We start from the raw sequence: 18878 nt of genomic DNA, 5'->3' as shown, positions 1-18878 counted from the left end.
TCCCTGTAGAGTACAAATAGGTAATTACACACACACACACACACACACACACACACACACACACACACACACACAAACACACACACACTTTACCTTCAGTTAATTCAATAGAACGCAAATTATTGTCGTTGGTATTATCATTATCATCACATAACCAAAATACAACTCACAAAGATTTGTTCACAAACCCACAAGACTGAACAAAATAGGTTGAGTACAGTAGTGAACCTTCTTTTGTTTACCATTGCTCCATCTCAGCGTTGATGCAAAACGTTTTGTTGTTACAACATTTGTGGTGAGTGAAAGACAAAAATGTTATTCATGGAAGAATTTGCACACAGATGGAGTGGCCGTTATAAGGACGACAGTCCTGTTAAAGAATATCACACCAAAGGCCCTAAGAAAAATCTTGACCGAAATTTCATGTGGAGAGACTAACAGATACTGACGCTGGGCAGTGATGTGGGGCGACGAGGAGTGGGTGGCTGGGAAGGCCAGAGATGTGGGGTGACGAGGAGTGGGTGGCTGGAACGGCCAGAGATGAGGAAAAGCGTTAGGTGGGTGGCTAGGGGAGCATACTACGGGACGTTGGGTGGCGTGGTGTGGATGGCTGAGGTGGCTGGGGAAGAACTCGAGAGAGAGTGACCAGAAACGTTGGGTGGCGTGGTGTGGGTGGCTGGATGGTGGAGCTCAACTGTGATGAGCACTGAGGGTGGTTCAGTGTGGGCAGGTGAGGCGAGGCGACCCACGAAGGTAGTCAGAGATCAACAGAGATTTTCAATGCTGTTTATCTTTTTTTCCCCTGGCAGCCTACGTGCCAGGGGCAACGGCTTGTCCTAGATAGTGGCCTCTCTTTTCGTACTCTTCTCGATGATCTCAGATCCTTCGCCTCCTGACCCGACCTACGACTCATTTCCTCCTCTGTAGCTCCTTTCGCTGTCAATGTCCTCTCCCAGGAATCCAGCACACTTCGCTCCTTCCGAATTTTCTCTACTCAAACCCAGCTCCCAACTAAGATGTCCCTCTGACCAGCTTAACCTAATAACCTTGCTTTTATTCAGGTTTTCTCTCAATTCTCCTTTCAAACACTCTATCAAACTCAGACACCAGCTTCTGCAATTTCTCACTCGAATCTGCCAACAGTGCCGTGTTATCAGCAAACAATAACCGACTTACTTCAAAGGTCACTTCACTCCTCACAGACCCGTCCCTCTCTCCAAGACCCTTGCAGTTACCTCCCTCACCTTCAGCATCCGCAAACAAATCAAACAGCTATCGTGACATCTCAAACTCCTGTCGCAGACCAACCTTCATGGGGAACCACTCACTCTCCTCTCTACCTGCAGTTACACACGCCTGACGCTTCATTAGAACTTCTTTCTGCTTCTAGTAGCTTTCCTCCCACCCCATATATTCGTAAGACCTTCCACAAAGCATCTCTATCAACCATATCCTATGCCTTTTCCAGATCCATAATACCACATGCAAATCCTTCTGTTTCTATTAGTATTTTTCACACACATTCTTCAAATCAAGCACTATCACTACATGGCCACACTGTTCGTTCCTAATCTGATGCCCTGCACATGCCTCACCCTCCCAGTCACCGTTCTCTCGTACAAATTGCCAGGTGCACTTAATAGACCTATACCTTTGTAGGTTGAATACCCTCCTTTGCCCCCCGTGTCCCTGTACAGTCTTGAAGCGCCTCACCATGATCCATACATACATGGTTCCAGGTAAAGGTAGGTCTCCAACAAGGGTGTGTAATGTCGCCATGGTTGTTCAAAATGGCTGGGGTAAGAAAGGATGTAAATGCAAAGGTCTTGAAGAGAAGGGAATGTATGCAGTCAGTAGGGGAAGTGGTTTCGTGGAATGTGTTTGTTGACGACAAAGCTGGAGGCAGATTCGGGTGAGAAACTGTATAAGTTGGTGTCTGAATTTGGGAGAGTGTGTGAAAGGACAAAGTTGAGAGTAAATATGGATAAAAGCAGAATTTGTTAGATTTGAAATATGTCTAGAAATATGTCTTGTTGTCAGTACATGCACTTCTCGCTTTTCAACGCCTTCATGACTTTGCATCATCTGCAAACGTATTCATGTTGGAATTGATAACCTCTGGCAAGTCAGTCATATAGACTAAGGAAAGTACATGTCCCAGAACAGAACCTTGGGCATTCCACTGGTGACTTCTTCTCATTTGGAGAAGTCTCCTCTAACATGTGCCTTTTGTTTTCTTCCACTAAGATAATTTTCTGTCCACCGGAGGTGCCTATCACTTATTCCTGTCTAGTGATTCAGCTTCTTCATCAGTCTTGAATCTGGTACAGTGTATATGCTTTCTGGTAGTCAAGATACAAACAATCCAGCCAGCCTTTCTTCATGTCAAAGACAGAACTCTTTCCACTGAAGATTTAAGAGGCTCGATGCTCATGATATCCTCTCCATATAACCGTGTTTCCTCTTACTTGGGTAACATCTCTTCTGTAGTGAGTCATCCATATGCTCTCCGATTAACCTTTTTCCAGTACTATACAGACCCTATTCATTAAGAAGACTGGTCTGTAGTTCAGTCTTCTTCTCGGTCTTTTCTTATACATGGGTATGAAGTTTGCTCTTTTCCACTCCCTCAGTTCTTTGCCTTTCTCCAGCTTTTTTTTTTTAATGTTAGCTGAGAGAGCATCGGCAGCTGAGGCCCTAATCAATGCCAAGTTATTAGCACTATATATATATATCTTTTTCTTTCTTTCATACTATTCACCATTTCCCGCAATAGCGAGGTAGCGTTAAGAACAGAGGACTGGGCCTTTGAGGGAATATCCTCACCTGGCCTCCTTCTCTGTTCCTTCTTTTGGAAAATTAAAAAAAAAACGAGAGGGGAGGATTTCCAGCCCCCCCGCTCCCTTCCCTTTTAGTCGCCTTCTACGACACGCAGGGAATACGTGGGAAGTATTCTTTCTCCCCTATCCCCAGGGATAAAATATATATATATATATATATATATATATATATATATATATATATATATATATATATATATATATATATATATATGTTTATATATATATATATATATATATATATATATATATATATATATATATGTTATATATATATATATATATATATATATATATATATATATATATATATATATATATATACACATATATATTCATATGGGTTGACTGTGGACAGACTGCCGTAACCAGGATTCGAAACTATGTGCTCGACCCTGGGCGGTCCATGAATGCGTCACAGTCAGGAACGATAACCACTACACCCTGTGAGTTCAAACACCCTGACCAGTGTTTCAAGAGGTGTGTCTGGTGTATCTGCTCACATCTGAAGCACATAAGGTGAAATATCGTCGGGACCTTGAGCCTTGCGTGGGTCAAGTCCCTTTAATGTTCTGTTATGGATTTTCTAGATACCTCAATGTTTTCAAGAGCCTCCTCCCCTTTCCATATCACCAGCACTGAGGCTACGGTCTCTTCCACTTTGAACATACTTTTGAACTTATTCATCACTTGCTTACATATACGTATATAACTCTCAACTATTTTCCCTTTGAGTCCCTTAACCCAAGGAGCTGCTCTTTAACCAACAGACAATCAACTCCAGAAGAACATATAGAAATTTTGAGTTGTCAACTCCTACCTCATCAACGACATCCTTCTCAAGGAGTCATTGTTCTTCCTTTCTTGTCATAGTAAACTCTCTCCCTTGCTCTTTTATACCTTACGTGAGCTGGCTGGCTGGCGTGCCGTCTGTTATCTCCGCCACTGTACATATTCAAGCCCTCTTGGCTTTTGACATCTTTGATTAAACCATTCTTCCCTCTTGCCTAACCTTCTTTATGTATTTGAGGCTGGAAGTGAACATGTTCTCACTCCACTGTATATTTGACAGAATCTTACACGGCAATACGCTTTGTACCTGGCTAATGAACTCCATTTTTCAATGCATGTCATCATGAAAATAGTTTGATTCTCTGTAATTTCCATTATTACATTTCCTCCTGAAGTCCTGTTTCATGTCTACTCTTTTAACTTTCTCGCTTACCACATAATCAAACTTAAGCATTGCATGATAGCCTTTTTTTCCCACAAGGGGTGTATTATGTGTGATATTTTCAGTATCCATGCTGGTCTGTGTGAAGATAACATCTTGTAATGAGGTTGAATCAGTTTCTTTCACCCTAATGTGGTCACTGACTTGAAGGTAAGGGAAATATTCCTATACACACTCTAGGAACTTGTGTCTATCCTTGATGACCTGTTACCATGAATATCCAGATACTGTCGGTCTCTCTATTCATAACTGAAATCCCACATTATCAGTGTTTTTCATTCTCTGTTGAGTACAAATCTGACTATATCTTGTACCTTCCTGATTTTTCCTGCGTTGGTGTCATTGCATATTTTTTCTGGATCTTTATAGAGTTCTTTGGAGGATTGTATATCATCAACACCTCAGTACACTTCTTTTCTGTAGCAATCCTTCCCATTATGTGCTGCCTGAATAAGCCATTGTCTACTGTTGCATGTTGATTAAGGATTTTTCTTCTAAGGAGAGCCAAACCGCCTTCACCTTTATCTTTTCTTTCCCTCCTTACTATCAGGTTTCCATCTTCACAAGAAAGGTGAGATCTTACCTCTTTAGTAAGCTGTCTCTCCATAACTCCAAAGCTATCAGGTGCGTTTTCCCTTATACGGTCCTTGAATTCTATCTCTTTACCATCTAATACTAATCTATCGGTGTACAATACTTTCTGTCCTAATATTCCTCGCCTCTATGTGGTGTTAGAGGAGATGGCTTATCCTTTTACCTCGTGTATTGCTTTCCGATATGTGTATGTGTGTGTGTGTGTGTGTGTGTGTGTGTGTGTGTGTGTGTGTGTGTGTTAGGAGGGGATCATGATAGTTACTATCTAATCAATCACAAAAGGTCCTGTGATCAAGGTAGGGCTGGATACTTCTACGCTCTGGATAATCACATGAGTAAAGTCTATCTAAATAATGCAGGAGGTTTTACAGAATAAATTTCATGGTTTTTGCATTATACATTTAGTGGTGATTCGTTGAACATTACGTGATGTAAAGTTACATTATGGGTGAACTGCAGCAACAATATATTGTATTTCATGGTGAACATTAATTAATGTAAACTTACATACTACTGAATTGCGGCAGCAATGTATTGAAATGCATTACGTATTTCATGGTGAACAAAAATTGATGTAAACTTACATACTATTGAATTGCAGAAGTCTTGTCATGACATTTATTATGCATTTAATGATGGCTATTAAGTGTGTATGTGTGTGTGTGTGTGTGTGTGTGTGTGTGTGTGTGTGTGTGTGTGTGTGTGTAATCCCTTTTCCTGAATTTCGACTTTAGTAAAATGCGGAAACTTGTCCATTTCGAAAACATCCATTCGCAATTTGCACCTGCAATATGCAAATGGTCCCGCATGGTTGAAAATATATTTTCGATTATCAAATGGATTTGGCTGCACAAAAGTTCTGACAGTTGTATCATAAATATAGATACCTTGGTGATATATTTTGAATCGATTGCTAAACGTATCACCGACCAGGTTCCTGGAGCGATACTGCAAATGTTTGAGGACGAAGTACACGGGTTCTCTCCGGTCTACATCATGTTCACCCTCGCCTCTTAACGCCACAGTGTTAGTGTCAATGTTAGTGTTTTGGCAGAGTCTGTCCTGTGAGGTGGGAGACGTCTGGCAGTCACGTCACAGGGGTGACTGATGTATGACAAAGGTGACTGGTTCTCAAGCCTGTGTATCTGCTCTAGCTTGTTAGTGAAGAAGTTCTCATACTCTCGTATTTATAGCCAGACCGTTGGTGTGGCAGCTGGAGCAAGGCTCTGACGTTAATGATAAAGAGATTATCTTATGATTCTCAAAACGACATTGAACAAGAGACAAGTTATTTCTCTATATCTGATATCTGGCTGTGGTGGGGAAGTGAGAGTCTTCGGTATTATGTGATCGAAATAACTCACTTTACGAGGTTTTCTTTACTTTCAGTACTATACAATGTGTAGTATACATGGCATGGGGTAACACTATCTGAAACACTGACCCCATCATACATCCACAAGGTTCCTTCACCCTTCGTAATCAAACGTGTCCCCAAGGCTCCATAAGCACTGTGATACGTAAACATTTCATAATTATCCATACGCCTCAGTCTCACTGTGGTTAATAAGGTGACTTGCCACATGGAGTATCAATTTGTATTATTCTTGATAGTGTTTTCATTAAGATTTGGTCGTTAAGGAAGCCATATGAACCGTAAGACATATGTCTTCGTCTCAGCATAGTTAGAATTCAGTTAGCGCACCTCTCGCCAGCAAAGTCCTTCCTGACATTCCCTCATCGTCGCTGTCTCTCCACTGACTTGTGTTGTTCACGGTGGAATATACAGGTATTTGTAGCGTTTCCTCCACTTAGTGTGTGGTTTGCGGGGTGATGTTGTCTTCCCTCACCTTCGTTCGCTGCTGAAATGATTATGAAGGAGATAAAGGAAGAAACTTTTGCCTGACGACGCTCCCGATGTGAAAGAAAGAAAAAAAGAGTTATATGAGCCACTCAATATTGGTGCTGAGAGAGAGAGAGAGAGAGAGAGAGAGAGAGTGAGAGAGAGAGAGAGAGAGAGAGAGAGAGAGAGAGGAGTAACGCATGTATCTCTCCCTCCCCCTTCTTGACACTTGGCCTCGTCCATGTGTGTCAAGAGGCGACGGTCAGCACAAGTACACATAGCAAGACGTTGTGTATTTCACACCGGCAGCTGATCCTTAGCCCATCTCTCCCTCGCCTTCATGGTGGGAAGGATGGTCGCTCCCCTTCCCAGCTCGAACTAACCTTCTATTCTGACCAATATCTAGGACAAAATCAAATCCAATTAGTGCAAAGTAAAGGGACAGTTAGATTGCAAGCCGCTGAGCTGATCAAAAAAAGGCAACAAGCTATAAAGGAAACACGTAAAATATTTGTCCATTCTATTTTTCATTTTTCAATGACTGAGACTTTTGTATTGTGTGCTCGTGTTGCCAGCTGGTTCTGTGTGCTGTGGATGCTGCATTTTCATTATTTGTTATATGGTCCTTCTACAGCCTAGCAACTCTTCTTCCTCAAAACCCAAGTCTTCTATAAGCAGATGTATGTTAGCTCTTCCCTGTAGACAATCTATAAAGGTTTGGTCTCCAGATGAGCAGCAGTACAGTTGGTCAATCATTGGTTTGGTGGCTTTAAACTCTGGCTGTTTCATAGTCAAGTTTGATGTTTCCACGATGTGACAGTTTTCACACCCTGACAGTTCAAATATAAATGTTAGTTCCACAGTTTCGTGGTTCTATTATTCGATGGTTCATGTATAGTATATATTACAGTAATTCTGAGAAGTAGCAGAGGTAACATTTTGGGTTTAGTGAGTCTTATGAATTTGAGTCAACAGTTTTGACAGAGTTTGTGATCTATTTATCACAAAATCTGATGGATTAATAATCGGGTTTTTATAATACAATACCAAAGGTTTCGTTTATTCCGTTGTCACTTTTGTTCTGAAAACTGGTGATCTATGTTTCATAACTTCCCACAACCCAGCGTTGGGTGATGACAGCTGCATTGATCCTCACAACACAACACCTGAGGACTCACCAACCACACCCTACAAGGTGGTGATGACAGCTGTATTGACCTCTGCAACACAGCACTCTATGATCCACGTCCTACAACCTAGAAGGTAGTGGTGGTGGTGGCAGCTGTATTGACCTCTGCAACACAGCACTCTATGATCCACGTCCTACAACCTAGAAGGTAGTGGTGGTGGTGGCAGCTGTATTGACCTCTGCAACACAGCACTCTATGATCCACGTCCTACAACCTAGAAGGTAGTGGTGGTGGTAGCAGCTGTATTGATCCTCACAACACAACATCCTGCGATCTACCTTCCACAGCGTACAAGGCCATCATAACAGCTGCATTGATTCCGGGGTAGGAGGAAGGGAAGGTTTGACTCGCTTACGTACCAGGAAATAGTTACCATGAACCTGAGGGAGGTGGCCGCCAGGACCCAGCATAAAAATATGTTGCTACATTCACGGTAACTTTGGCCGTCTGCTGACCTCATATGCCTGATTATTGCCATTAGTCTGCATACTAAAATATAATACTTTGCAACAGATCCGTCGTAATACATTCCACAACTAATCTAACCATTTTTGGGTCTGGGTCGTTTGACACACACACACACGCACACACACACACACACACACACACACACACACACACACACACACGAATATGGAGATAAACAAAGAAACACGTACACTAACTCATATATCTCTACAAACACATGTGCACAGGCGTACATACAAATCAACAGACACCTATATATATTCAAACAAGTGCAGAGAAGATGTATATATACGTATATATAAACATGGTTTGGTGAGGTGATGGTTGAATTGTTCTGTTGTGCAAGTCTGGGGTCGCTACAAACCATCCTCCACTGGCTCTTAGCTCGTCATAATACAGGTGGGGAAACCCTCGTGCATTACCACTGTACCGTAACACTTTGTCTAAGTTTCCCTTGTTAATCATGTATTGGATGCATTAGTTCTTATAGTGATGAATAAACTTTGGACGAAAAATTAGATGGATTGAAACAACAAGAAAGGGAAATGTATTGCAGCAAGTCAAGTATAAACATTGTGTGCCTTAGTACACTAACAGCAGACTATGGCTGTTTCTTGTACATGTAGGCAGCAGAAACGATGGTTTCACTCAGATATTCTGTCCTTCATTAAAACCATCTGGTTCAGTAGAGTTCTCGGGGCCCACCAGTAGGTAAAGTCATCCCCACTTCTTTCCAGATCAGGCTGAGGTACTAAAGATTGATCATCTCTGAACGTTTAAAGGATTTTCACCATGGGTGGGGTTCGAAACCTGAAGGGGCGCTTGGCCACTTTAGCTACACGGAGGTTATCATACATAGCCATCAATTAGTCGCCTTGTGTTTGTGCTATGTCCCAACCTCAGCTAGATGAGGGTAACATAGACTTTAATCTACAGTGGCACAGATATAATGTGACAAACACTTCCATCAAGAGTCGGACTCGAACCCTGGAATGGGCGTTTCCATCTCGGCCACACGGAGGATAAAAGACAGAGCCACCAGTAAGTCACCTAGTGTTGTGTGCTGTGTCCCAACCTCAGCAGCAATGAAGGTGTGACCGTGTGGTCGAGGTGATCAGACGCTCCTTATAGGGTTCGAGTCTGACCCGTGGTGAATATATACACTTGATGTTGTATTGATATGTCAAGGATTAAGGATGGAGAACAGGAGTAGCGTCTGTGCCAGGTGTGGGGTCAGGGATACCCACATACATGGAAAGACTCGTGCTTGGATAGACTTTGACGAAGGTGTACTTGGAGACCTAAATATTATGTTAGTAATGTGAAGATGCTTATGTTGCACAGTGTTTGGCTGATTACAGAGTAAAGACATATGTCAGATTTCTGTCAGTGTTACCTTAAAGATATCTTTTCGTGTTTTACTTCTCGTTTATCTCTTCAGTTTATCTCGAGGGAGTGTTGTCATCAGAAGAAGAATAGAGGAGGGCCAGCAGCTGTGACCGTGGAGACTGACTCCACCATCCACAATAACCACAGGACCACCGAGGCATCAACACTTCCAACAGTTATAAAGTTATAACCGTTACTGTCATCGGGGAAGGTAATAGATCTCTTCTTTGAAAGGAAAACCCAAATGGCTCTTCTTGGCTGCCTGTTGGCCTTGGGCACTGCTGGTCACCGTAGATCAACGGTGGGGCGTTTTGGAGTGCATTCCTTCCACACTATACGGTCCGGGATCCCTTACTGTTCTGCCCTCACTCACGTCGTGATGAACTTACACACAGCCTTGTTCACGATCCCACACACTCAGCGACACCCTCACCAGGTCCGTTAAACCCACACGTCACGATCAGGTCTTCTGTCCTTATTAACATTCCTTTATCTTATCACTTACTCCTACGTAGTTTCTCTCACCTTTCTCATGACCACCGACAACCACTGACGTTCCGTCATGCCTTCAAGCCTTGACTGACACACACACATACCCTCACATACTCTCACATACCCTCACACATCCTCATGTACCCTTACGTACACCCACAGACCCTCACACACCCGCATGTACCCTCACACACCCTCACACACCTCATCCACCCTCACACACCCTCACAAACACCCACAGACCCTCACACATCCTCATGTACCCTCACGTACACCCACAGACCCTCACACACCCGCATGTACCCTCACACACCTAACCCCTCACCTCACACATCCTCATGTACCCTCACGTACACCCACAGACCCTCACATACCCGCATGTACCCTCACACACCCTCACACACCTCATCCACCCTCACACACCCTCACAAACACCCACAGACCCTCACACACCCGCATGTACCCTCACACACCCTCACACACCTCATCCAACCTCACACACCCTCACAAACACCCACAGACCCTCACACATCCGCATGTACCCTCACACACACTCAAAAGGTTCCTGGAAATAAAGTGTTGTTATCCCGGATGTACATTAAAGACACATAATGATCATCTGAGTGTATTACCTGTCCTGTGGTCGGTCACAAGCAGTATGCACCAGTACATTATGCACGCTAAAGACCGTTCACTTGCTTCTCGTGCAATCTGTATAGCACTGTTTTATTGTCATTTTTCAGCCATTTGTGTGAGCGACGTAAGAGCTGCGCCAAATGTATCGTATAACGCTGTAAATCCTGTAAGACTGTATTGTCTTCCCGTAGGATATACTGCAGCGGTTACAATGTTTTCGTAAGTCTGCTTTGTACCAATACTTGGTATGTATGCTGCCTTGGGTCTCCAGTGGCATAGCTGTATCTACTACCTTGCACCATCACTGGTGTTCTTCCTGTGTCTGCTGTCTTATACTATCACCGGTTCGACAGCGTTCACTCAGTCTGCACACCCAGTCAGTCTGTACTCTAAATCTCAACTTCCAATCCATACCCCGACTTCACACATTCACTTCCCTCACCTATTACACACAGCCATACCACACTCACTCCACAATTCGACTCCATTCATCCATTCCACATACCCACAACACAACGTTCACTCCACAGACCTACTCCATACATCCATTCGACAGACCCATTCCACATGCCCCACATCTATTCCATATCCCTCGAAGTTCTGCTCTTTTGCTGACCACAAGGAGAGACGATTAATCACACAAGTAATATAACTCATTGTTGTTTCGATCACTCTAACGTTGGTGGTGATCTGAATGAAAACTATCATATAAAGCTAATTATTGTAGCCACGTATTTGGCTGCAGTGAATCTGTTTCTTCTCTTCCTTTTCTTTTTTTTTACAGAATAACATTCTAACGTGTTAATGAGATATTTCAACTACTGGATTTGCTGTTAATTTGATTTTTTGTAAGATAGGAACGTGCTTTGGTCTATGTCTGTAATACTTTTGAACTTTCAAGTAACTGACTTCTCAAATAGTCACTACAGTTTCTTTACTGGTATACAAGATTTGTATGCCAATAGACTTCAACATATAACTTGCATTTATCAACAGTATTCATAGGCCTGGAAAATATTGATACCATCACCAATATAAGTTATTTCAGGAGCCCCTTTTTTTTTACATGGATCCTCACACGAAGTTAACTGGCATTCTAAGTCATGAAAAGGGAGGAAAAGAACACATCTGCTGTGAGAAAATATGTGAATCTTAATAATTCATCCATTTTCATTGTTAACGTAAGGGATAATTTTCCAGACAACGTCGCGTGCGACACAACGTTACGCTAACAATCTATATTTTCTCTTCTGTTATTCTGCAACTTCAATATGATAGGACGGTCTGGCACTAGAAAAAAAAACAAATAAACGAGGTTTTATGTATTTTTCGTAAGTGATGTTCTTATCAGACATCATCAAACACCATTCATTTTACAGTAACAATATGATATATATGAGGTAGCGCAAGGACACAGACGAAAGAATGGCCCAACCCACCCACATACACATGCATATACATACACGTCCAACACACGCACATATACATACATATATATTTCAATGTATACATATATATACATACACGGACACATACATATATACACATGTACATAATTCATACTTGCTGCCTTCAATCATTCCCGTCGCCACCCCGTCCCACAGGAAATGACAACCCCCTTCCCCCCCACATGAGCGAGAGGTAGCGCTAGGAAGTCAAAAAAGGACACATTCGTTCACACTCAGTCTCTAGCTGTCATGTATAATGCACCGAAACCACAGCTCCCTTTCCACATCCGGGACACACAGAACATTCCCCAGAAGATTCACATGCCCTGGGTCAATCCATTGATAGCACGTGGACCACGGTATACCACATCGTTCTAATTCACTCTGTTCCTTGCACGCCTTTCACCCTCCTGCATGTTCAGGCCTCGATCGCTCAAAATATATGTATATATATATTTCTTTCTTTTTCAAACTATTCGCCATTTCCCGCATTAGCAAGGTAGCGTTAAGAACAGAGGACTGGGCCTCTGAGGATATATCCTCACCTGGCCCCCCTCTCTGTTCCTTCTTTTGGAAAATTAAAAAAAAAAAAGAACAAGAGGGGAGGATTTCCAGCCCCCCCCCCCGCTCTCATATATATATATATATATATATATATATATATACATATATATATATATATATATATATATATATATATATATATATATATATATATATATATATATATATATATATATATATATCCCTGGGGATAGGGGAGAACGAATGCTTCCCACGCAATCCTTACGCGTCGTAGAAGGCGACTAAAGGGGACGGGAGCGGGGGGCTAGAAACTCTCCCCCTCATGGTATTTTGACTTTCTAAAAGGGAAAGCAGAAGAAGGAGTCATGCGGGGAGTGCTCATCCTCCTCGAAGGCTCAGATTGGGGTGTCTAAATATGTGTGGATGTAACCAAGATGAGAAAGAAGGAGAGATAGGTAGCATGTTTGAGGAAAGGAACCTGGATGTTTTGGCTCTGAATGAAACGAAGCTCAAGGCTAAAGGGGAAGAGTGGTTGGAGAAAGTCTTGGGAGTAAAGTCAGGGGTTGGTGAGAGGAAATGAGCAAAGGAAGATGTAGCACTACTCCTGAAGCAGGAGTTGTGGGAGTATGTGATAGAGTGTAAGAAAGTAAACTCTAGATTGATGTGGGTAAAACTGAAAGTAGATGGAGAGAGATGAGTGATTATTGGTGCCTATGCACCTGGGCATGAAAAGAAAGATCATGAGAGGCAAGTGTTTTGGGAGCAGCTGAGTGAGTGTGTTAGCAGCTTTGATGCACGAGTGATGTTGCAGTTGAGGGGATAATTGGTGTACATTGTGTGTTCAGTGTTGTAAATGGAAATGGTGAAGAGCTTGTAGATTTGTGTGCTGGAAAAAGGACTGGTGACTGGGAATACCTGGTTTAAAAAGAGCGATGTACATAAATATACGTATGTAAGTAGGAGAGATGGCCAGAGAACGTTATTGGATTACGTGTTAATTGATAGACACGTGAAGTAGAGACTTTGGATGTTAATGTGCTCAGAGGGGCAACTGGAGGGATGTCTGATCATTATCTTGTGGAGGCGAAGGGTGAAGCTGTGTAGAGGTTTTCAGAGAAGGAGAGAATATTAGGGTGAAAAGAGTGGTGAGAGTAAGTGAGCTTGGAAAAGAGACTTGTGTGCAGAAGTACTAGGAGAGATTGAGTGCAGAATGGTAAAAGGTGAGAGCAACTGAAAAGGGGAGTAGGAGAGGAATGGAATGTATTTAGGGAAGCAGTGATATCGTCCGCAAAAGATGCCTGTGGAATGAGGAAGGTGGGAGGTGGGCAGATTAGTATACTCGGGTCGACGTGCTGTCAATGGATTGAACCAGGGCATGTGAAACGTCTGGGGTAAACCATGGAAAGTTTAGTGGGGCCTGGATGTGGAAAGGGAGTTGTGGTTTCGGTGCATTATACATGACAGCTAGAGACTGAGTGTGAATGAATGTGGCCTTTGTTGCCTTTTTCCTAGTGCTACCTCGCGCACATGCGGGGTGAGGGGGATGCCATTTCATGTGTGGCGGGGTGGCGACGGGAATGAATAAGGGCGACAGTATGAATTATGTACATGTGTATATATGTATATTCCTGTGTGTGTATGCATATATATACGTTGGGATGTATAGATATGTACATGTGTGTGCGTGGACGTGTATGTATATACATGTGTATGTGGGTGGGTTGGGCCATTCTTTCGTCTGTTTCCTTACGCTACCTCGCTAACGCGGGAGACAGCGACAAAGTATAATAAATAAATGAAATATATATATATATATATATATATATATATATATATATATATATATATATATATATATATATATATATATATATATATATATAAATCAACTATACGACAAACAAACAACTTCGACCTATCAGCCTTGACAAGCTCTCGCTGGCAGAGTTCGCTGACCTCTTTAATCAAGTTCTCGGGTCGACTCGAGGGCTAACCTCGTATACCTTGTGTCAACAGCACCAGTTAGAAAAAGTTCCGTCATGGACAATTACTCCTCTATGTAAATTAACCTTTTTTCGTAGACGGTCGGAAAAATGACAATATTGTTTTATGTCTTTGCTGGGAAGGAATGACATTTTAAGGTGGAGGGAAAAAAGAGGAATATCTATTCTTGTTCTCAGTTATGGACACGTGGAAGTGGAATGAAGTCTGTCAGTGTACAGGGTCTCTTAGCCTTCATTATTAGTCAGAGTGTATCCAGCTGAGGATGAAGGTAAACAAGACACAAGTTGAAAGCTCATGTAGGATGTTGTCCAAGTGGTTTCTTTGGTCCTGATTTAGTTCTACCATAAAAAGAGGACTTAACACATCCACCTCACGGCACAAGGAACGTCAAAATGCTGAGAAAGTTATGGATATACATGTTAATACCAGGTCGGTGCCAGAAGGTATATATAGACATTATCCTGACGTCACCAGCAATAGACGTAACCTCACATTAGATCAGCACTTGGATGCTGGTGAACCTGTGATGATCATATAGCTTGATGAAGGGTATGAGTTACCTCACCTTAAAGAACATCTTCCTTTCAGCAACATCTTACTTTATTTTGCAGGTCAGTGTTAGAGACATGCAGGGGGAGGAGCTCCTTGTCACAAGGTGTGTGAGAAGCTAGAGTGAGAGCTCACCACATCATGCACCTAAAACCTTATCTTGGTACAGGAGCCACAGAAACACATGGACATACTAGCATGAAGGTGGCCAACGTGTAGGAGTAGATGAGAGAGAGACGGTAAACTAGACTCCATAATTTCCATCAGGTTGGAGAGAGGTTTCATAGTGACCAGACGAGAGAGAGAGAGAGAGAGAGAGAGAGAGAGAGAGAGAGAGAGAGAGAGAGAGAGAGAGAGAGAGAGAGAGAGAGAGAGATCTAATCCAGAATCAGTTGATGCTGTTGCACTGTGACCTTATTCTTCTATTTAACTTTTTCTCGACCTGTCCCACTTTCCCATAACTTAAGTCGTCTGGCAGGTCAAGGCCTAACTCCCAACACAGCCTCTGGCTCAAGGCAACTTACCGTGAAGGTTTAGTATCCGTTTTCTTTATGACTATCATTTGAGCCAATGTTAATTATCATCAATAACAGTTTGTCTCTGCACTAGACGTCTTTTATGAAAACAATGCTGAAAAATCTGTTAATTCTAAGGAGGAATGATCATTATAATGGACAAATACTATAAGAGGTGATAGGAATGAAAGTTTTGATAAAGCAAAAATTTACCACATCCCAAAGAAATCTGAGTAATGATGGCGCGTATCAACAGGTGACTATATGATTCTTGTTCTCTTTTCACCCTTCAGTTTACCCTTGATTATGACCCAGGAATCTCACTCGTCGGAAAACAAGATGATGAACTCGCTGCCTCAAAATACTACTCATGTGAATCAGCTCCGCCCACATGTCACCACCCGATCCATCCACAACAGAACCATCAGATCCAGGCTGAAGATAAAACAAGTTTATTACGAAACGTTCCTGCCCTTTCGGGAAATCCTGAAAAAAATTCAAGAAAACCACCGAAAAAACTGTACGGCAAATATAAACCGTACATAAATAAAACAGAATTTTCCATAGTTTTCAAACTCTTATGCCTCCAAGAATATGTTTTTCAATTTCTAAAAGGGGAAACACAAGAAGGAGTCAAGCGAGGATTGCTCATCCTCCTCGAAGGCTCAGATTGAGGGTGTCTGCATGTGCGTGGTTTTAACCAAGATGATAAGAAAGGATAGACTGGTAGTTTGTTTGGAGAAAGAAGGCTGGATGTTCTGGCTCTGGGTGAAATGAAGCTCAAGGGCAAAGGGGAAGAATGTTTTGGATAAGTCTTAGCAGTAAAGTCAATTGTTGGTGAGAGGACAAGAGTTGAGGAAGGAGTAGCACTACTCCTGAAGCAGGAGTTATGGGAATGAGTGATAGAGTGTAAGAATGTAAATTCAAAGTACAGAGGCATAAGTTCGTTGAGTATTCCTGGGAAATTATTTGGGAGGGTATACAATGAAAGAGTGAAGACATGTACAGATCATCAAATTAGAGAAGAGCAGTGTGGATTCAGAAGTAGGAGAGGATGTGTGGATCAGGTGTTTGCTTTGAAGAATGTGTGAGAGAAATACTTACAAAAACAAATGGATTTGTATGTAGCATTTATGGATTTGGAAAATGCATATGATAGGGTTAATAGAAATGCTTTGTGGAAGGTCTGAAGAGTATATGGTGTTGGAGGTAAGCTGCTAGAAGCAGTGAAAAGTTTTTACCAATGATGTAAGGTATGTATGTGTACGAGTAGGAAGAGAGGAGAGTGATTGGTTCACAATGAATTTCGGTAAAGTGTGTGAAAGAAGAAAGCTGAGAGTGAATGTGAATAAGAGCAAGGCTATTAGGTACAGTAAGGTTGAGGGTTGTTCATTAACCGGCATCTGAATGTATCGTGTTGCTGAAGTGAGCTGATAATGAGATACAGTAAAGGAGATTTACGTTGTACACGATACTGTACGCGTGTCAGAGCCAGTGTATAACAAAGTTAATGTCCTCCAGGCAAACACTATCACTCCCTACCTCCCCATTACTCCATATCCTGCGTGAAATGGCAGAGTCTATGACGTGTTGAACTGATTGTGAACCTTTCCATTGTGACTGTGATTCACTAGCCTACCGCTATGCCATGGTGCTCCACAGTCACCGCAGTTGTGTGTGACGCATCACTTTCCTAATTCCTGAACCAGTGTAGGGCACCCATTGGGGCGTCAGCCATGGGGTTATTCATGAGCACGACCAACACCATTCGTACCTACCACATAACTAGTACTGCAAGTGAAACACACATAGTACATACAGTGGTACATGTACAGAGAAAGTGCATCATATTTACCATCCTATATTTATTTTACAATTCCATGATAACCTGTTCCCAAGCGGAAACAGTACCATTCCACCCTGAATGAGTCGTGTGGAAACTTAAGGAAAGCATAAGGAATAAGAACATATTTGTACAATGCTGTATGTAAGATGAATTAGCTGATGCTCACGTCCCTAAGAATATAATCCTAAGAGATACCGTGTATACAGTAATCCTGATCCTCTCGACGTTAGAATATAATTGTAGAATATCACATTGCTTATAGCAAATGTTCCATGTGACTGGCCTTTACCCCTGTACATAAAATAATCATGTACGGATCATGGGGTGACTCCACCACGTTCCAACACATCTGGCGTATTGCAACTTTGTCAGCAGCCATCCTGGATTACTGGGAGTAATTCTCCCTCCCTTTCAACTGGTGTTGCATACACTAGGGGTCTTAGGTGACCCGCACAGGGAAAAGAAATCTATTGTGTTTAAATTTGGGGAGCGCGTTGGCCATCGCATGCGTCCTCCCCATTTGCAAACGTCCCACCATGATATGTATGATGGAGATAATCGCGAGCAATGTGACTATTATGAGCAGGGGCTCCATCGTGTATAAGCCACATTCTTGTACGTGTTGCTGTGGATACATCCATGAATTGTTCTGTAGGAAATGTAGATATCGTTCCTTGTTAGACGGTTATGGAGTACATTACAAAACCATAACAGACAATCACCATGTATGCCTCACCAAACACTGAGAGAAGACCCCTCTGCTGATGCCCTCTACCCCCAGGTGTTGTGTGGGTTCTTGTGAGCCAAGTATATGCATGTTATTAGCTATTGAAAAGTCCTGTCCTGGTGAAAGTCGCTTCAGCAGTGAACATTACCAGACTACCGAATTCGTCATTGTGTGACGCTTCATTTATGAACCACTGGCAGAATTCTTGTCCTCGTGGAGAGTCAGCAAGGAATTGATGTCTGTACCCTCCGAACATGTTATGGATGTGATAACTGTTCATGTAGCGTTCACCTCTGCCTCACTGTTGACTGACTAATCCCTAAATCATCCTTAACTGCAAGGTGCTACTGACCATCCTATTATACCAACAGCCTCTAACATCTGCTCCTCACTGCGATGTTTACGAGTATCCACAGGTCAACCTGTGTCAACCCTAGTTGGGTAAAAAAACTGCCAGATTTTCCAAGCCGTCTGTGTATGGCAACAAATGCTGAATGATGTGGAATATTGCTTCATACAGCCACTGTGCTTCACCATTTTCACGTGCTGCACCATAAGCCATATATGCACATCTGCCA

Source organism: Panulirus ornatus, chromosome 67, assembly GCF_036320965.1.
Source record: "Panulirus ornatus isolate Po-2019 chromosome 67, ASM3632096v1, whole genome shotgun sequence".
Lineage (NCBI taxonomy): Eukaryota > Metazoa > Arthropoda > Malacostraca > Decapoda > Palinuridae > Panulirus > Panulirus ornatus.
This window is presented reverse-complemented; position numbering follows the sequence as displayed.